This window comes from Delphinapterus leucas, chromosome 4 (genome assembly GCF_059928025.1).
Source record: "Delphinapterus leucas isolate spDelLeu-1000000601 "Yukka" chromosome 4, BTC_Dleu_Yukka2, whole genome shotgun sequence".
In the NCBI taxonomy this organism is placed as follows: domain Eukaryota; kingdom Metazoa; phylum Chordata; class Mammalia; order Artiodactyla; family Monodontidae; genus Delphinapterus; species Delphinapterus leucas.
The window spans coordinates 11,957,312-11,978,013 of NC_143132.1; the positions used below are offsets into that span (position 1 = coordinate 11,957,312).

Consider the following 20,702-nt stretch of genomic DNA (forward strand, 5'->3'; position numbering starts at 1 on the left):
GCTGCTCCGCGGCATGTGGGATCTTTCCGGACCGGGGCACGAACCCGTGTCCCCTGCATCGGCAGGCGGACTCTCAACCACTGCGTCACCAGGGAAGCCCAAAGGGACAGTGTTTTTAATCTTTATTTTATATTGGAGTACGGTTGATTAACAATGTTGTGTTAGTTTCAGGTGTACAGAAAAGTGATTCAGTTATACATATACATGTTTCTATTCTTTTTCAAATTCTTTTCCCATTTAGGTTATTACAGAGTATTGAGCAGAGTTCCCTGTGATATACAGTAGGTCTTTGTTGGTTATCTATTTTATTTTATTTGTTTTTTTATGTTTGGTTGCATTGAGTCTTCATTGCTCTTCGTTGCAGTGCATGGGCTTTTCATTGCAGTGGCTTCTCTTGTTGCAGAGCATGGGCCCTAGGCTTGCAGGCTTCAGTAGTTGTGGTGCGTGGGCTCAATAGTTGTGGCTTGTGGGCTCTAGGGCACACGGGCTTCAGTGGTTGTGGCGCACGGGCTTAGTTGCTCCGCGGCATGTGGCATCTTCCCGGACCAGAAATTGAACCCGTGTCCCCTGCATTGGCAGGCGGATTCTCAACCACTGTGCCGGGGAAATCCCTGGCTATGTATTTTAAATATAGCAGAGTGTACATGCCAATCCCAAACTCCCAGTTTATCCCTCCTGCTCCACTCTTCCCCCCTGGTAACCACAAGTTCCTTCTCTAAGTCTGTGAGTCTGTTTCTAATTTGTAAATAAATTCATTTGTATCATTTTTTTTTAGATTCCACATATAAGCAATATTATGTGATATTTGTCTTTCTCTGTCTGACTTACTTCACTTAGTATGATAATCTCCAGGTCCATCCATGTTCCTGCAAATGGCATTATCTCATCCTTTTTAATGGCTGAGTAATATTCCATTGTATATATGTACCACATCTTCTTTATCCATTCCTCTGTCGATGGACGTTTAGGTTGTTTCCATGTCTTGGCTATTGTAAATAGTGCTGCAATGAACATTGGAGTGCATGTATCTTTTTAATTATAGTTTTGTCCAGATATATGCCTGGGAGTGGGATTGCTGGATCATATGGTAACTCTATTTTTAGTTTTTTAAGGAACCTCCATGCTGTTCTCTATAGTGGCTGCACCAATTTACATTCCCACCAACAGTGTAGGAGGGTTCAAAGCGACAATCTTAAACATTCTCTATTTCTCAGAAGAGTCATCTTTAGAAACGGTGATACTTAGCAATAAGTCACCATATCACACCTTACTGAGTCCCATCCATGCAGCTTAGGCAGCTGTAGCTGAGGATGGCTGGCCGCGATAGGGCTGTTTTCTGAGAACAGATCACACTTCAAGGAAATAAACCGAGTTCTTGAACTGCCTTTGCTTCCAAACTGCTAACTGCGACCGGCAGGACCACACCGCGCTGGCAGATAAGCCTTGAAAAGGGGCAGTTGCTGTCAAGTTCTTGGTCGACCATGATCCTTCCTTACTCAGGAGGACCGTGTGAACATGAGTGTCTGCACACTCAAGCTTGGAGGCCATAACTGTCATTTCTCAGCCTCTCTGAGTCTTCATTTCCTCGTGTTGAAACATGGGGATCTTAATTCCTACCTCTCAGGGGCTGTGGTGGAAATTCAGTAATTTTGTGAGAGCCCTTAGCACTGTGCCAGCATTAAGTGCTTGCTCAATAATGATTTTCCGGGTGGAAAAAAAAAAGGTATTTACTTACAAGCCTGCTATGCAATTTTGCTTGATAGAAGTATGCAAGGGCCATCTGCCAGTGATATCTTGCTAAAATAAAAACAGGTGGAAACTGTCTTAAGTGGAATTGCCTATAGAAGAGGTGTGTCCGTTATCATTGTTTTATAGGCTTCAGTGAATCCAGTGTGTTCCTTGCTTGCTTTCCTTCCCAGGAATTGTTCCGTGGGTGAACTCCGTGAGCTGGGGGCTGTGATCATTAGACCAAGGCCATGCACCTGTCCCCTGTGGGCCAGTTAGCTCAGCTTGGTTCCATGTCCATACACATTGATCTTAACCCAGCTGGCAGACTCACAAATGTGTGACCATGTCCCCAAGGACACCAGGGGGATGGGTTTCTGTGGATATGGCAAATAACTCCTGTCTGCTGGAGAAGCAGCTTCGCAACAGCTCTGTTATGGTTATTGTGACCTGAAGGTGGCGCTGTTTCTCAAGGAAGAATGGTATGGGGCTTTTACAGGCTGTGTGAAATGTTGGACCGTCAGAGTAGGAGAGAATCTGCAAGGTAACTGGGTTCAATTCCCTCCTTTTCCAAGCAAGGAAACTGAGATCCAGAGATAAAAAACTCTTGCCTGAAGCCAAACCACAGAGGCAAGGCTGGATACAGGTCTCCCAGATTATACACTTGCAGGTTTCACTACACTGTTTCCTGGTCCTAATGGTATTAGGCAATTAATAATGCTTACAACAAAATGGAGTGAATCACTGATACCTAAACTGGTGATGTTTCCAAAGAGCTACACTGTCATTGGATTTCAGATGTCTATTATTCCTAATCACAGGCCAGGTTCAATCTGTCTGTTTTGGTTTTTATTATAAAAGCCATTTTTATGCATCTATGTTTTCACGGATGATTTCGTTTTCTTTTCCATACAAATGAAAGAAGGAAAATAATTGGTACGGGTGGAATTTTATTCTATACTGATTTTTTTTGAAACGTAAGCATGATTTCTGTTTAAATGATCACAATTGAGATGTGGGTTTTTAAAAGATGCTCGTGGATAGAAGCCTGATAATGAAAATAATTCCAAGTTAGCTATTTTTAGCCCCTTTCCTAATTCATAGAAAGTGGAGCACATCAGGGAATGGATATAGTAGGTACATTCCCACAGGCATGCACAGAATCTAAATTCAGTCTTTTAGAAGGTTTCTACTGTGGAAATAATTTTTTTTTTTAAGTAATCTTTTGCTTACTTTCCGGGGAGAGTAAGAACTGAGGAAAGTGAGAGAAGTGAGTCCTACATCCTCATGGTGGGCCTTGTCACAGCATCATCAGTGAGGTCCTCCAGGTGTTCAGAGCCTGTCTTACAGAATTCAAGGTCGCTAAAAAGACAGGGCCTGTACCTCTGCTCTTGGCACCAGTTAAAACTTTTCTTGAGATGCAGATGAAACAGAAGACATCATTCCAGTGATAGCAGCATCGTTTCCCCCATTCACCTGGGAGAGATGGAGTTTATAATTCTTATATATATTTTTTTCCTTCAGAGCTAAGGGAGACGTACAAAAAGATGTTTTCTGAAATTTGGGTCTACTGGATTCAGGAAGGCTGGATTTCTATTTTTCTGAAAAATATTCTTTATCAAGTAACTTAGATTATTTTTCCATTGCAGCTTCCTATGATATAGCAGAATTGCAGAATCTTCAGGTTGTGCTCTGCTCTTTATTTTTACCTCTATCCACACTCCCTTAAAAGACCCCCTTTGTTACATCAGCATTACCCGGTAGCCGGTTAGGAAGGCAGAGTCTCCGGCCCACCTCGGACCTATGGAACCAGCCTCTGATATGTCAGCGTTCCCCAGGTGAGTCGTGCGCCCATGAATGTTAGAGGAGCACAGACTAGAACACACAGATCTATCAGGTGGGAGCTGAAATGCCCGTAAACATTTACCTTAGTTCAGTCTCTTTTTTCTTATCAGTGTTTTATCCTTCTCCACTTAGCCTCTCTCGTTCATGCAATTCCATAGATATTTATTGAGGTCCGTGATGTGGCTGAAGGGCTGAGAATAAAGATGAAAATCCTTGGCCTCCTGGAGCTGATGGGGGGAGATGGAAAATAAACTTTATTTATATTTTTAAAAATTTATTTCTTTTTGGTTGTGTTGGGCCTTCATTGCTGCCCACGGGTTTTCTCTAGTTGCGTCGAGCGGGGGCTACTCTTTGTTGCAGTGCGTAGGCTTCTTGTTGCGGTGGCGTCCCTTGCTGCAGAGTACGGGCTCTAGGAGCACGGGCTTCAGTAGTTGTGGTGCGTGGGCTCAGTATTTGTGGCGCACGGGCTTAGTTGCTCCAGGGCATGTGGGATCTTCCCGGACCAGGACTCGAACCCGTGTCCCCTGCATTAGGCAGGCAGATTCTAAACCACTGCGCCACCAGGGAAGGCCTAAACTTTACCTATATGTATAATTATATAATGCACAGCATGTTGTAGAGCGACAAGCTATGGAAGAAAATAAGGCAGGCTAAGGGGGATGGGAGTGTGGGAAAGGGTACAGTGGCGTATGGGATGGTCAGGGCAGGCCTCTCCAGCGAGTGGGGCCTCTGAGTGGAGACGGGAAGGCAGTGAAGGTGGGAACATGTAGAGGACGGGACCTGGGGCAACCCTCTGCCACCCTCCTTTAAAGTTGCTACGTGGGTCCCTGTGTGTCAGGTTTGCCAGATTTAGCAAATAAAAATACAGGATGCCCTGCATTTTTGAATTTGGATTTGAGGTTGAGTTTCAGACCTACAATAAGTTTTTGGTATAATATACTAACTTGTAATGTTATAATATATGCATATATATCAATAACTTAATACATGTGCTAGTACATAAGCCTGGTACTAAGTTACAGTATATATATTAAAAAGTTTTCATCATTTATCTGAAATTCAGATTTGACTGGGGGTCCTGTATTTTATCTGGCGACTCCTCTGTGACCAATAGCCCCAGAGCAGGCCATGGCTGGAGGAGGGCATGGCTTTCTCCGCAGAATCACCATTTCCTTTCTCCATCAATCTGCGTCTTCCTTCCTGGGTCCTGGCCAGTGGCACCCGGAAGACAGTGGCTGCCCGTGACCTTGTTGTGTTATCCCCATGGATGATGCCTGAAGGTGGTTCCCCTGGACCTGTTTTCTGCAGTCAGATAAGAATTTCCTGAACTAAATACTCCTAAAAAGACTTTTCTAGTAAAAAAAAGACCCATATTTTAGAATACCTCTAGTTATACATTGCCTTGTGACTGTATCAGCCATCACCTGTTAGAAAAAAACACTAACCATTCCTTTGTCCATCTAGTATGTATGGGAGAAACTCATGAGGTATTTTGCAGGCAACCTCCATACAACATGTCAAGTGCAGTTTTCCAAGGGCTGTTTGTGATGCAGGAAGTGTGGCCCCTCCCGCCTCTTCCCAGAAGAGTCTAGGGCATAACATCTGTCTGTCAAGCTCAGAGTCAAGCCATAACCCATAACTTAGACCTGTTTTCTGCTGTTCTTTGGTGCGCCAGAGTATTTCTGTTGAATCGGCTGGTTTACAATTCTAAAAACTAGTTTCAAAATTTGGGATTGTGAATTAGATTGGGGTGTGTGTGTGTGTGTGTGTGCGCGTGTGTGTGTTGCATCTGTATTTTTCACATTCTACAGGCTTTCCTACTCACTAGTTATGACTTGGATTTGTAAAACTGGGACACTTTGATAGAAACTTCAGGACGACAATAAGTACAATAAAATGCTCCATAAAAGTGGAAAACAGGAAAGCTACCACCAAAGGTCAAACAGAAGCAGTCAACCAACCAACCAATAAGTAAACAATAAGAAGAAAGAGCACTTACATTTTAATTACTCACCAGGATATATCAGAATGAATTTGAAAAAATTTAACGTACAAGTGCATTTTTTTTTTTTTTTCTTGCGGTACGCAGGCCTTTCACTGTTGTGGCCTCTCCCGTTTTGGAGCATAGGCTCCGGATGCGCAGGCTCAGCGGCCACGGCTCACGGGCCCAGCCGCTCCGCGGCATGTGGGATCTTCCCGGACCGGGGCACGAACCCGTGTCCCCTGCATCGGCAGGCAGACTCTCAACCACTGCGCCACCAGGGAAGCCCCTACAAGTGCATTTTTTAAACATAACATTTAAGTAGGAAGATTGATAGCAGTATTGATTTTTTGGTTTATGAATATAGTTTTCACATTAGGTAACTTAGAAGTGAAATTTTGTATAATTTGCACATGAACTAGTAGAAGTCATGTTACTTGTAGCAGTTATATATTTTAAAATACGATTCTTTGCTTATTGTAATATAGATACATATACATTTTGGGGAATTTAGGACATAGAGATAAGCAAAAAGAAGAAAACAATAATCACAGGTATCGTACCAGGCAGAGAGGACCTTTGTGAATTTTAGTGTACATCTTTCCAGTTCTTTTTTCTATCTATATTTATTTTTGTTAATGGTATTGCCTAAGTTCTTTTCAAACTCTCATTTAATCTGTATATCATATGAGGAAAGGAGGAGCCTGGAAGGGAGAGGAAGGAAAATGAGATTTTTGCAGTGACTCTGATAATAACATATGAAACAAAGAACTGCTAGACAGATAGAAAGCAGAGTGCCGTAGTTCTCTTCTGCTTTTATTTACGTCAAAGTAACGGGCCACGGCAGCCTGAAATTTTCGTCATCAGACTCATTCATATTTTTTGCATGGGTTAAAAGCATACATCTTCATGATGTAAGAACAAAGGATAAGCAGGATTAACTTTTCTAGTTTAGTTGTGATTCATTTCAGAAACATTTGAAATTTCCATCCTTGACGTATTTGAACCTTGCCACTTAATTACGTGGATTTAGTAGTCAAGATTAGCACATTTTCCTCTCTGCTTGTAACAGAAATGTCTAACTTCAAGCCGCCTGTGTTAGAGGCAGGCACGACCAAGGAGAAACTGAGAAGACAAGCACAATCAATTTACCCCCAAGCCAGAGGCCATCGCGAGAGCCTGCTGGGTTCAAGACCTGCTACAGAGAAATGGGCAGCCAAAGAAAGTGAAAAACTTCACCCATTCGCCCAATCCCTGAAAATAAATAGTCAGAAAACGACGACTCCAGGAAACAAACGTACTTAGGTTTCATCATCAGAAAGACTTGCAGTGGCGCACAGACAGAAGCCAGCATGAAAACAATAAGAACCAGCATAGCCGTGCGTGTCAGCCGGGTGTGTCACCATATTGTACTCAACGCGAGGATATTAATTTCACAGTTTTCGTAGATAAGTTTAAACATAGGGACACGTCACAAATAAGCAGCCATCTCCGCGAGGCTACATCAGCTGGGATTTCACGGTCTGCAATGTTTAAATTCAGCTGGGTCTCCAAGGGCCAATCAATATTGGTGGCAATTCTTCTTAGTACACAGTCCAAATGAAATGGGTGTGTTGTTTTCTTTTTTATCAAGGTGGGAGACGGTGATATAGAAATAAACAAATTCCCTTGTGGATGGCAATTGGGCCGCGGAACAGCTGCAGCAAGTCGGCTGTGGGTCTCTTTGGCCTGTTCCTTGGGAATAGTCCAATAATGACCCCATTATTTTAACCCTTCAACGTAAGCTGTGTTTGATAGCTAGCCTGGAAGAACCTGGCATGTGTCAAACAAAGAGAGAATGAAAACAAAACTGACAGCATTACCTTATACACAGGTTTTATTTATACCCTGGTTTCTAAGCCACAACCTCTAGAGGGCCAGTGCTTGGGACACAGGGACGTTTACACAAAGCAGAGTCAATTTACCTTCTAGACGGAAAGCAGTGAAAGCCTTAAAAATTTTTTTCCAAAAGGCAGATACTGAATTATGCACATCCCTAGATTTTATTCTTTGAAAAGTTAGTTTTTTTTTTCTTCTTTAACGTTTGGTCTCAAAGGGGGAGTTTGGGGAGGAGCAGTGGGGGTAGTGATGGTGGGGAATGGGGAACAGAAAAGCAGAGGAGAAGTGGGCCTCAGAATGACAGTTCAAGTTCCTTTTCCTGGCGGGGCCCAAGTTTGAGTTAGTCAGCACTTCGCTGGGAGGGATTTGTCTGGCAAGACTTGCAAAACCCGGGTCAAAGCAGGAACAGGAAAATGCACGCCTTATGACAAATTAGGGTTGTGTTTGAATTTCCTAATCCGTGGAGTAGGGCTTTTTTTATCTTCAGCCTGGTCTCAAATTGGGCTTTTTCATCCCATTTTGCTTTTTACCTAATTAATCACTTAAGATAGAGTGCTAGGAATCTAAAATTATTCTAGTGTCATCTTATGTAAGCTGATAAAACAAACAAAACCCCAAACAAATCAAAACTGAGCGCTCTGTTCCTACCTGTGTTTTCAAACTACCAGTTCTCTTAAATAAATGTTACAAGAAATGGAACATTCTGGAAAACAGCCAAAGATGCAAATGGAAAAGGGCCATAATAATAACAACCCGGTGGTTCTTTCTATAAACCCAATAGCTCATTAGCCACCTTGGAATTAGGGATTATTCTGGCGGAATCTGGTTATTTTCCTCTCGATTTGAAATAGAAACTAGAATGAATGAAAGGGAAATTTTAAAAGAGTTTTAGGATCATAAAATTCTATGTGCCCTTTGAAGGTTCCAGGTGCAGGTGGATTATCATTTATTATTTGGAGGGGACTCCATGAAGGAGGTAAGGATGAATAAGTAAACAGAATGGGGTGCTGAGTTTAAGACGGTATTTAATTCTTTCTTGCCTGAAAAAAAAAAAGGTCCAGAGGAGGTATTCATTCACTTATTCTGTACTGCCTTTTCAGTAATTACGATTCTTTCAGTTTCTTTGAGTGAGTGGGTCAAAGTCGCTAGGAATTGGTGGTTAGAAGTCAATATTCTAAAGTTCAAAAATACATTGTTTTCTTTCCCTCCTCCTCGACTTTGAAAATGTTTTAGAGTAAAGGCTCCTGATTGCAATGGTGATTTGTGGTTAATACCATTAGACTTCTCGTTTGGATTAATGCTGTTAATTAGTTTCTGTCCTTGACTTTTTCTAATTAAAGCCTAGAGGCTTTGGTGCTAAACACCTGGGCAGATTACCTAATTAGGTGACAGAAACATACACAGTTGTTCACAGGTAATTATTTTAACTTTCACTGCTTGTTTGGTATTAAACACACTGATGAAAAGGGCATCCTTTCTACCCTACTAACCTCAAAGTATCAGTTCATTGGCAAGGAAGCTGGCACTGGTATAGCCTTCTAAATAGACAATGTTGGGGCTTCCCTGGTGGCGCAGTGGTTGAGAGTCCGCCTGCCGATGCAGGGGACACGGGTTCGTGCCCCGGTCCAGGAAGATCCCACGTGCCGTGGAGCGTCTGGGCCCATGAGCCATGGCCGGTGAGCCTGCGCGTCCGGAGCCTGTGCTCCGCAACGGGAGAGGCCACAACGGTGAGAGGCCTGTGTACCACAAAACAAACAAACAAAAAAAATAAAGAGACAATGCTGACCCCTTTTTCGGTGAATATGTGCAGAAGTGACAGATTCAGTTTTCTTCCCCCCCAGACAGGAGAAAACTCACATGCTAGTTGTCGTCACTCTGTCCCCTACATGTTCCTTTGAGAAGGCAGTTTTCTTTGATGGGCCAAGTAGAACTTGGATGCTTTCTTTGGGTGCACAACACTTTTGGGAATTTTTGGAAGCATGCTTTTTGGTTCCAGTGCTGAATAATTTGGGGGGAGCCTCAATGCTCTAAACATGAGATGTATTCTCTGGTTTAGAATTCAACATTGAAAACCCAGCGTCTGCACCCTTTACGTTCTTAAAAATGGAAAAGACTGACAGCTACTGGGATCCTTTCAACCATGGGAGTGGCTCCATGGATCACCCCTAACTTGCACCTGCTCATGGGAAGAGTCAGGCCCAGATGGAGCTGAGAAGGAGGTGCCTGCACTGGGACCCAGAGAACATTCTACCCCTTGAGGCATACACACTGGAAGCTTGTAACAAATCTCCATGCACGGTGGCAACTGGTCTCCGAAATCTCAGCCCAACCAACCCCTAAGGACCAGCTGAAGGACACACTGGCTTTTTTCTAAGCATTCTCTGGCTTTCCTTCCCTTTGCTTTTGCTCTTACGAATTCCCCTTCCAGCCACACCTCGTATCACATCTTCATCCCTTGGGACCCTCTCCCCGCTTTGGGGTCTATCCCCCACGGTGCCCCTTCTCCAAAGCCTTTCCTAGAACTCTCAGTTGATTTACTTCTCTTTCCTTGGAAGCCCTGTAGCTTGTGTAGCTCTCCTCCAAGCCTCAGTGTATTCTGTTTTGTATTATTGTTACTTGCGTCTCTATCTCAGCAATGATATTATCAGCCTTTTCATTATTTACTCAGCAATTACCAAGAGCTTGACACATACTAGGTGCTCTTTTAGATGCTGAAGATTCAGTGACGACAGAACAAATTCCCTGCTCGCGTTGAACTTAACAGTCCAAGGAGGAAGGAGGGCAGATAGCAAACAAGCGAACACACAAACAGATATAATAAGGTCATATAGTGATAACAGCTATGAAAGAAAGAAGATCACTAGACAGAGTGATGGGAGAGCAATTTAGAAAATGATAACACTCATTGAGCATGTGTGTTGTCAATTGTATCTATTAATCTGTCTAATCCTCACAACACTGCTATGAACTAGGTACCACTAGTGATCCCACTCTAGAGAAGAGAAATTGAGACCAAGTGGTTAGGAAGCTTGCTTGAGGTCACGCAGCTAGTCAATAGTCACATGGTCAGTACCTGGTCACCTTCCCTTCCTTTTTGTCCGGCCACAGCAGTGCCTGGAGCAGACCTTGGAGTGAGGCCCTTGATGAACTATGTGGTCACACACCTATGGTTTTCTTTCTCCAAAGTGACTCATGAATCTGCCCCCCTTTGTTCTTCTCCCATCCTCCCCACTTTAGATCAAGCCCACACGATCTTGGGTCAGGACACCTGGCTTCTGTCTTTCTCAGCTCTGGTCTTCCTGGTTTCCTGCAGCTCCACAGCTGCAGAGGCCCTGGAAGGATTTGGCTCTGATGATGAGATGAAAACTCCTGGGATGTGCTGCCCCCTCCCCTGCCGACCCCAGGGAACCCCAGCAGTGGGAGACCTGGTCAGGGGTGAGCAGGTTGTTTAGATCAGCCTGGGGGCAGTGCGGGAAGGTCCAGCCATAGCTCAGGTGCAGGCAAGAGGCTGGAGGGCTGGTCCCTGCCTGGGAGGCTCATGGGCTTCTAAGAAGCTGGCCACCCAGCTGGACCGAATAAGGTCCTGCTGTGTCCCTGGGACTCCTGACTGCCACCTTGGGCCCAGGCGCCCTCTGACCCCACCTGGTCCTACCACTCATCTTCATCCTGCCCCAACTCACCTGGTTGCCTCCAGCCCTACTTGTTTCTGCTGCATTGTAATGCAGATGGATAAACCTGAGGAACACACAAAGGTTGCGGTCCTTTTGGGCCAGTGATTCCCAGTCCGAGCCTCAGTCTCCTTATCTGTGAAATGGGCTAGTGATGGAGTTGCTGTAAGGATTCAACCGAACGACATTATGTGTAAGTGCCTAGCTGAGTGCCTGCTCCGCAGTAGGTGCTCGGTAAATGCTAATTCCATTCGCTCCAGGAGTCCTCCAGGCTGGTTGCTGGCCTGGTTGGCATCTTCACGGGCTTCTAGACCAGTCCTCCTGACGCATGCTCCCATCGCAGCCCCCCAGGCTCCAAACCCTTTTCTGGCCCCTGAGCACCTGTGGAAGATAAAATCCAAAGATGCCTCTGAGGTTTCCCATGGTCTGCCTGTAGCATGATTGTGCTGTGATCCCGCAGCCTCAGTCCTCTTCCATCACACTGGGCTTCTTCCTCCCTCTCCCCACAGATGGTTTGCACTTTGGTCCCTTTTTGTTGCTCCCCCTGTAATGGCCTCTTCCCATTTCCTCCTAAAGGGATCTCATCCCTCATTAGTAGACATGCCTGAGGGCTCTGCCTCGCTTCCGACAACCCACCTTTCCTGGCCACAGCGCAGCCCTGGGCGCCGGGTCAGAGGGGCGGACTCTCCGCAGCCTCAGAGGACACCTCAGCCAGCTGGGCCAGGCAGATATGTCTCCCAGGAATTTGACACTGAGTCAGGCCCTCAGGATGGCTTGCTCTGAACCTGGCCATGGCTGCTGTGGGCCAGGGGAAGTGCGTAAAGCAAAGCACAGAAAGGGAGGCACACCCACACCAGCATCTGCTCGCCCCACAACGCCCGTTCTCTCCGCTGCCCTTCCTGTCCGTGCTGCATGTCTGAATCCCCGCTCCCTGGAGATTCTGCTCGTCCTTCTATTAGCACAGCCTGAAGCGCACAGTTGGAAGTTGGTTGTTGAATAAATGGATGGGTGGATGAACAAATGCTGGGGAGAGAAACCCTGACACTACATCAGGGAATTCTCTGGAGAAGGGGTTAAAAAGCTGATTCCCTGGCCTCACCCTGATTTAGTATTATAGATTCCAGGTGGGGCCTGAGAATCTGCTTTGTCACAAGCCCTACAGATGTTCGGATACAGGTGGTCTGAGAATCACAGAGGTCGGTCAGCTACGGACTCCTGGGTCTGCTAATTGAGAGCGTCACACGTAGCACCTTCACCTGGTGCCAGGCTTGTGCTCGGGTCCTTACACGTGTCACCGCACCCCAAGTGAGAGTCCTGCAAGGTGGTGGTCCTCTGATTTGCAGTGTCAGATTACAGGCAGGTTAAGTCCCTGGCCGGAGCCTCGCAGTGAGGTGTCCACCGGAGTGCTCTGGCCCTCGGGCTCCTTTGAGCACCCTTCCCTTGTCTGGAGAAGTCACCATCCCTTGAGTCTGCTCCTCCTTCAGGAAGCTCCCAGGCATTTGCTTCCCCAGCCTCCCTTGCCATGTGGGACTGGCCCCACCAGTCAAATGCCCCAGCTTGGAGTTTGGGTCAGGACTGGTAGATACCAAGAAGCGGGATCCGCATGGACCCTTCTGGTTGGGGCGGTGGCATCCTGCTGTTGGGGGCAGCCAATGCAGAAGTGCTAGCACCAAATGCAGTGTCCAACATCCCTGGTGTGATCTTTGGGGGTCTCTGCCCAGCAGGAGTGGCACAGGCCTTCACTGTGGCACCCCTGCGGTGCACTGTGGGCAATGCTCTTGGCCTTGTTCTGGTTGTCTGTTACTGGGTAAGGTGCCGCTCCAGAACTTAGAGGCCTAAAACAATGGCAATATTTATTTTGCGTGTGAATCTGCAATTTGGGTGGGGCTCACGGAGGCAAGAATTTCTGTTGCGCTCAGCATTGGTTAGAGTGAACTGAAGACCTAGGCGGATGGTGGGAAGCAGGCTGGACCGTCTCAGGCTTGCTCACCTGCATGGCTGGCGGTGGGTGCTGGCTCGCCTGGGCCCTTAGCTTAGGCGGCGGCCAGAACGCCTACAGGCAGTCTTTCTGAGTGGCTGCTTGGCTTCCTCGCAACATGGAGGCAGGGTTCCAAGGGTGAACACAGAGAGAGACAGAGACAGAGACAGAGAGAGACAGTCAGCAGCAGTTGTGTCACTGAGATTCAGAAGTCATGCCGCCACTGAGGCCAGCCCACATTCAAGGAGGGGAATTCGACTCCACCTTTGATGGGGCGAGTGTCCAAGAATTTTCAGACAGGTTTTAAAACGAGCACAGCTGACTTGTCTGGTTCCCTACCTTTCCTGGAGCTTCTAGGAGCTTCTGAATTTAAAATAAATTCCCAGGTTTAAGCTATCTGGAGTTGTTTCTATTATCTTATTCATAGAGCTGGTATGGGTGGAGTCAGGCCGCACACCCAAGTCTGTCTGATTCCAAAGTCTGTTCTCCAAATCCCATATCCCCTCCCTCCTGGAGGGCACAAGAACAGAGCTCTTGTGGCCGATTAACGCATTCATTCAACCAACCAACCAACCAAAACTCACACGTTTAACAAGTACCTCCCATTTGTTAGTCCCTGAAGTTTCAACAGTAAACACATTTCCCCGCATCACGTGTACAGCCTGAGGAGAGGTACAACACATAGTGAGGCTGTCACAAGGCAGCATGATGAGGGCTAAAATAGGGAAACTTCAGGAACACAGGAGATGCGCCTAACCCAGAGGAATGAGGGGGTTGAGGAGGGTGTTCTAGGGAAATGATATCAAATCTGAGACTTGAAGAGTGAGTATGAATGAATTAGGCTAGCTGTGGTGGTGGTGATGGTGGTGAAAGAATGCTCGAGCAGAGAGAACAGGGTGTGCAAAGGCCCAGGGGCAGGCAGGGGTCCGCCCCTTCACAGGAGTAAGGGAGTCGTATGTGGCTGGAGCACCGTGGGTGGAGAGGGAGGAAACAGAGACATGAAGCTGAAGAGGTGAGTTGGAGGCTGGTCATGTAGGGCCTTCAGTCACCTGGTCACTTAATTTAAGGACAACCACAGTGTTGGACATCAGAAGTACTTGGGGGAAAAAGTAGGATTATTTGTATAAAGTCAAGGGCCCACATTTAAATTCTGGGTATTCAAATAATTATATCAGGATATCATTCAGAAACGTCCTGAATTACTGCCTACTCATTCATTCCACAAATATTTATTTGAGAGCCTCCTACACTCCAGGCCAATCCTAGCACAGTTTGATGAAAAGGATAGCTAGCATGCCAGTGTTTGCTTCTCTGTGACCTCTAAGGGGAATCTTGCTTTCTTTTCAATGGATACACCAGTCATCCTGTGGTCAGGACGAGGTGTCAAATTAATGCCAGCAGCGTGGTGACAAACGCTAACTGGCCAGAGTCACAGATGTGGCGCCATCCAGCTGTCCAGTCATGACAACCTTGGCTTTAAATGGGCAAACCCAGCTGGCTGCCTTGCTGTTGTGAAAGCACAAAACCAACAGAATTTCTTCATACTGAAAGGGAACAACACACAAGCTTCCTGTTGCCCTTCGGATTGATGGCTTGAAAGAAGGAAATACAGATGAACTCTCTCCTTGACTGAAGGTACCTGAGCAATGAAGAAGGCTTAATCATGCCTACAGACCTTTAGCCAGACCGCCCCCCGCCCCACATTGTGGTCGTCCCGATTCTAGTTTACTCAGCTATTGGGAGCATCTCTCAGTTACTGCAGGCAGGCACCTGGAGGGGAGGACAATTGCATTCTGATTTTCAAAGATGTGTGCATGGATCCCAGACCGACAGTTTCAGAAATAAGATAAAATTTAAAGCTAAAGCTCTAGAGTTTCATTGATCAAGATCAACATGACTTTCTGTTCAAACAACCAAGGACAAGGCAAGTGGGTGGGACGGTTAGGCTGAGAAGCTGGGGTGTCTTCACCACTTAGGAGCTGATGTTCCATGTTTTGCCCAGTGACCCACCTGAGATTCCGATGTGGTAATTTCCATCGTGTGCAAAGTGGGTAACTGACCCATGAGTTGAATGATACAGTGTCGTGATGCAGAATAATGACGGGCCATTCTTGGTCAGCTTGGGCTGCTGTAACAAAATACCATAGACTGAGTGGCTTAAACAATAGGAATTTATTTCTTATATTTCTAGAGGCTGGGAAGCCCAAGATTAAGGTGCTGACAAGGTAGGTTTTATTGTGAGGCCTCTTTTCTTGATTTACAGGAGGCGACCATCGTGCTGTGTGCTCTCATGACCTCTTCTTTGTGTGTGCGCTCAAGCAGGGAGAGAGAACAAGCTCTCTGGTGTCTCTTCCTTTTCTTACAAGGGTACTAATTCCATCCTGGGGGCCTCACCCTCGTGACCTCATCTAACCCCAATCACCTCCCAAAGGTCTCACCGCCAAATACCATCACATTGGGGGTTAGGGCAACAACATACGAATTCTGCTGGGGCAGGAGGGACACAAACATTCAGCCCATAACATTAGTGGACATACAATAAAATTGCTAACCTACACAAAGATCAACCCTGTTACTATCTCTCTTTATACTTGATCCATCATCTGAGAATTTGAGGGGATAATGTGAAATGTAGGAGTATGTAGATCTTCTTACTGAGTTCAAGAGACTGGATATATTTCATAATTAAGCCTCATGGTCCTTTGTTGTAGAGGCTTGAATTCAGAGGTTGTAAATGGGACAGTGAAAAAGCAAGCTGACATTTAAAAATCACAAGACTTCACATAAACTCCTAGATTTGTGTTACTTCTCTTGAAACATTGCAAGATCTGGCTCAGTGATGACATGTAACAATGGCTGGAACAGCAGTTGCCCACCTCTGGTCATTCTAGTCCCCAGCTGTCTTCAGTGCGATTCCCTGGGAAGCCAACTCAGATGGGGATTTATAGTTAGAGGTTTTTTGGGGAGTGGTCTCAGGATCGTTACTGGTAGTGGGATGAAGGAGGAAGGATTGGATGGAAAAGCTGAATCACAAAGAGGTGAATCAGTCACAACCAAGGGCTCAGCCCATCCCAGAGGAGGTAGAATGGGCTTTCAGGGTTGTCCTACCTCAAGGGAAGGGAGCCAGACCTTTATATCCCACTTTGACCATTCCTGGATGTGGGCTGTCCCCAGGAAGGGGCGTGACCTTGGGCAAGATGGCTGTTTTCAGCTGAGGGCAATTCCCAAAGAGTGACCCTGATAAAAGCCACCAGCATCCCAGCAGTGTGTCCGTCCTGCAGGGGTCTGGGCAGCACACCACAGCATCCACTACACCACCACCCCCTATTACCTCCCTGAGCCTGAAGCCAGTGTCACTTGTCATTTGTAGTTGCCCTTGCACTGCTGTTTGTCTGATGGTAGAGATCGTTTCTCTTTTACTTGTCTCTAGCAGCAGTGATGAGGGAACACCAGGGAAGTCTGTCTGTTTCAAGAAAAATGGAAGAAAGCATTGATACTTTTGGAAGTGAAGAACATTTCTTTCTGTGTGATTGATTTGCAAACGCTCCACCCACTCCACTCACTCATATCACTTGCCAGCCGCTGTGAGTATTTGTGTGCACACCCCTGGGGAAGGCGAGGGCCCGGGTAGGAGTCACAGGGGCCATTTAGTTCAACTGGAATCAAGGTTCCTTTGACTACACTGCTCTTCTCCACATCCGTCCCCAAGATGGACCAGGTCTGGCTGGAAGGGCTTTTTAATGGAGTTCCTCTAGAGGCATTGATTCCGCAGAGTTTGCAGTGGAAACTCTTTTAGTTTCCTGTTGTCTCCAATAGAGCAAAAACGTGATGTATTTCTGTGTGACATATCACTCCAAAATTTAGTGGATTAAAATGATAATAATGTATTAGTTCTTAGGATTCTGTGGTTTAAGAGGTCAGACAGGGTTTAGCAGGCTGTTTTGCTCCAAGCTATGTCAGCTGGGATCATATATGTGACTACATTCAGTTGGGAGCACAGCTGGGGCTGAAATGTCCAAGATGGGCATCCGTCCCCCAGGTCCTCTCTCTACGCGGCCTCATCATCCAGGACTCTGGCTTATGGCACAGCAGCTGAGCAACGAGAACAAAGGTGGAAAGTGCGAGACCTTTCACGGTCCAGACCAGGAAGTGGCACAAGGTAACTCCTGCCCTGTGTTATTGGTCAGTGCAGCTCATAAGACCAACTCAGAGTCTAGGGGAGGGGCTGAAATAGACTCCACCCCTCAATGGAGGAGCAAGAAGAATGGACCGCCGTCTTAAACGCAGTGCAGACACAGCCCTCTCATTCCTACAGGTTTCTGATGAATCACTATTAGAAGCAGATTAAAAACAAAAGGCACATAGGGGCTTCCCTGGTGGCGCAGTGGTTGAGAGTCCGCCTGCCGATGCAGGGGACATGGGTTCGTGTCCCGGTCCGGGAAGATCCCACATGCCGCGGAGCGGCTGGGCCAGTGAGCCATGGCCGCTGAGCCTGCGCGTCCGGAGCCTGTGCTCCGCAACGGGAGAGGCTGCAACAGTGAGAGGCCCGCGTACCGCAAAAAACAAAAACAAACAAAAAGGCACATAGCCATCCCTTTCATGTGCCCTGCAACTGGAAGCGCGATCTTTAGAAGCTCTTTCCAAAATGCCTTGATACAGACGTGGAGAGATGGGTTGTCTCCAGAGAGATTTTCCCAGCCCACCCTTGGGAGGAGTTAACAGTTCTGTGAGTTTCAGCATCAGGAGGTTTTGCTGTTTAGCTGAACATCCGCCCGCGCAATTCCATTCAATTGCTCCCAGGTTTGATCGTCATCATAGCCATCGAATCAGCATTACTGTCCTCAGCAGGGCAGAGCCGTTATTAGGCACCTAATTGCATGTGGAATGGTCCTGGGAGACGGAGAGCAAACACAGGAAGGCTCAGTGCAGGCCTGCCTGGGTGGATGCCCGAGGCTCGATCGGAGGCGCCTGAACGCGCACGGAGGCTGTGCAGGCCCAGATCAGGAAGCGTGAATGAGTGCCCAGACTCAGAGCAAAGGGCTCACGTCATGTAAGCTCAACGGAGGTGACAGTGTTGGAGAACCAGACCACGGCATTCTGCATTCACGCTCTCCTGGTTCTGCCGGTTCCTGAGGCTCGAGTACAGCTTGCAGAAAATTAATTCACAGAATGACCCTTTGCTGAAACTGTGAGAGAGATTCTTCAGTCTGGGTCTGAGCGGATTTTGGTTTCTCCACCAAAGGCAGAGACAGAGTAGAGGCAGGACATATGTCTGCAGAAAGAGAGGACAGTGAAATTCACACAAGGAGAGGACATTGAAATTCACACAAGGCACCGCTCATGCTTTCATGTATAAAAACGTGACGGGCAAGGGCTTGACCCTAGAAATGTGAAGCACCCGAAGTGCCAGCATTCAGCTGTGCTGGGCCAACAGATTTAGAGCAAATTAACTGCAGTAAAATGACTGGAGTGAAACTGTAGTAAATCTACAGGGAGATGAGGACTTCCGTAAATCATGTGTAAGTTCAGCAAATTACTTGAGTGAGTTGATCACTCAGCCAGTACATGACGTGGCTTGTTGCTTTCTGTGCCTCAGCTGGCTTCCACGTACTGCTTAAGACCTTGGGCACATCGTCTCACTGATAAAGTGGAGATGACCTGGTAGTTGCTACTTCATAAGGTAAGGTAATGTATGAGAAAGTACTTTGGAAAATGTAAAGTATATAGAAATATTAGTCTCTACGGAGGAGTAAGTGCATTTTAGCAGCGGCAGGTGTAAAGATAAGTTCACAGAGAAACTGGGCTGAATCACACTTACCTGGGGAGAGTGTGGAACAGTCCAAAGTGGCTTCTGGGTCTCCCTCCACACGGGAAGCAGGTTCTGCTCCTCCTGGGGAGATTTCATGGTACAAATAGTCATTCAGGAACTTCCTATTGTGATGTCTGGTTGAAAACGGGCCTTTGGATTTCAAAAGCCAATCCTTGGCGAGGACTGAAACGGATGCAGCCATAGTTCTCAGGTATAGGAGAGGCATAATGATGGAAGAACAAGGCTCTTTGCTTCTGAATTAGAAAAGGATGCGCCAGGCTGCGGGGAGAGGATAATTGGAGCAGAAGTGGGTGCATGAATATTTGTGGTCCCTGAGAAAAAAGAGTTTTGCACTCCTTTTCCCCACTGGCTGAATCCAGATGGGGGTAAAGAAAAAGGTCTGTGGGATGGACAAGTACGGGGGTTTGGGAGAGAAATGAGACTGTGGGTGTCAGCGGGGGTCTAGGTGGTCTCTACCTTCGAAGCCTCGCAGGGTCCCCTGGAAGGTCAAGTGCTGCAGGTGTGGTGGCCGGAGCAGAGGTGACGAAAGCCCAGATGCATGCTCTCTCCTTCCCTGTCACCTTGGAGCCCTGTGAACTCCCCTCCCCCACCCCACCCCCAAATAGGAATTAGGCCTGGAGAAAAGTTATCCAAGAAATGGACTGAGGTGCCTGGCTGCAAGCTGAATGGGGCCTTGAAAGAGAATTCAGGTAACCTTACTGTTGTATAATAAAGCATTTGACAGGCTTTTGTTTCTGGTTCATGAAAGGGAGCCTCTAAATCCTTGGAATTTCCCAAGTAACAGGAGTGTCTTTGTTACTCATGAGCCTCTTGGATCACACCTGAGTTTGTACTGAGAGCTGTGATGGTGATTCAGGATCGGGGCTGGTCACCAGAAAGACCAAGCATGTGATTAGAGGGTTGGGGTTTGGGCCAGCCTGACCTCTGTGGGGAGGAATGGAGGTGGGAGATTGATTTCAACTACATGGCCAATGAGTCAATCAATCGTGCTGACATAATGAAACTCCAGTGAAACACTCTGGACGTTGAAGCTGGATGGAACTTGCTGGCTGGCGAACTCGTCAATGTGCCAGGAGGGTGACACACCTGATTCCACGGGGAAGGGGCACAGAAGCTCTGCATTTGGGATCTCTCAGACCGTAGCCTATGTGAGCATTCATTTGGCTGGTCCTGGGTTGGATCTTTTATAATAAAACTGCGATTGTAAGTATAACACCTTCCTGGGTTCTGTGAGTCATTCTAGGGAATTGTCAAACCCGAGGGGTCATGGGAAGCTCTGAATTTGTAGCCAGTCAGTCAGAAGTGCAGGTTGCCTGGGAACCCCTGAAGTGTGGACAGTGTGTGAGGTAAGGGCCATCCTGTAGAGGACCTGGCCTTTAACTTGGGGGGCCCGAGGTAACTCTGGGTGGTTGTGCCGGAACGATATTGCATCTGGTGTCAGAAGAGTCACCAAAAAAATAAAGTCGCAAACTCACAAAGGGGACACAAGTCCCTCATAGGGTTGGGTTTCAAGGAGCAGAGGCAGGTAAAGTGATTCTCACAGTGCTTGGGGCAGAGAAGATCGTTGGTCAATGTCTACTGTTATTGTCTCACTTTTAATCTAGTTTTGGGGAAAAGTCCTGATCTATGACTCTTTCCCCAGGTAAATTAGGCTTCCTTCATTCTCCATATCAATTTCTTTGTCACAGTGAGAGGAGGAGGTGGGAAGGGAGACAGGAAAGATTCTTGAAAGATTCCTCTTCAGCTCTTGATTTTCTTTCACGATCATTCATTCATTCACTTATCAATGTTTTCACA

General features: G+C 46.7%; 2 long non-coding RNA genes across 3 annotated transcripts; one reads left to right on the forward strand and one right to left on the reverse strand.

Moving 5' to 3' along the window:
- Window positions 1–6,173: 6,173 nt before the first annotated feature.
- On the forward strand, window positions 6,174–17,263 carry LOC149749271 (uncharacterized). Its single transcript, XR_016392958.1, has 3 exons — window positions 6,174–14,710; window positions 15,267–15,300; window positions 16,506–17,263. It is a non-coding gene; the product is annotated as an uncharacterized LOC149749271 (long non-coding RNA).
- LOC149749272 (uncharacterized) lies at window positions 15,233–20,106 on the reverse strand. 2 transcript variants are annotated; one of them, XR_016392960.1, is made up of 3 exons: window positions 19,362–19,768; window positions 18,894–19,163; window positions 15,233–18,347 (listed from the first exon to the last, which is right to left on the reverse strand). It is a non-coding gene; the product is annotated as an uncharacterized LOC149749272 (long non-coding RNA). The 2 variants fall into 2 exon arrangements; XR_016392959.1 differs by having other exon boundaries at window positions 18,894–20,106.
- Window positions 20,107–20,702: the final 596 nt, after the last annotated feature.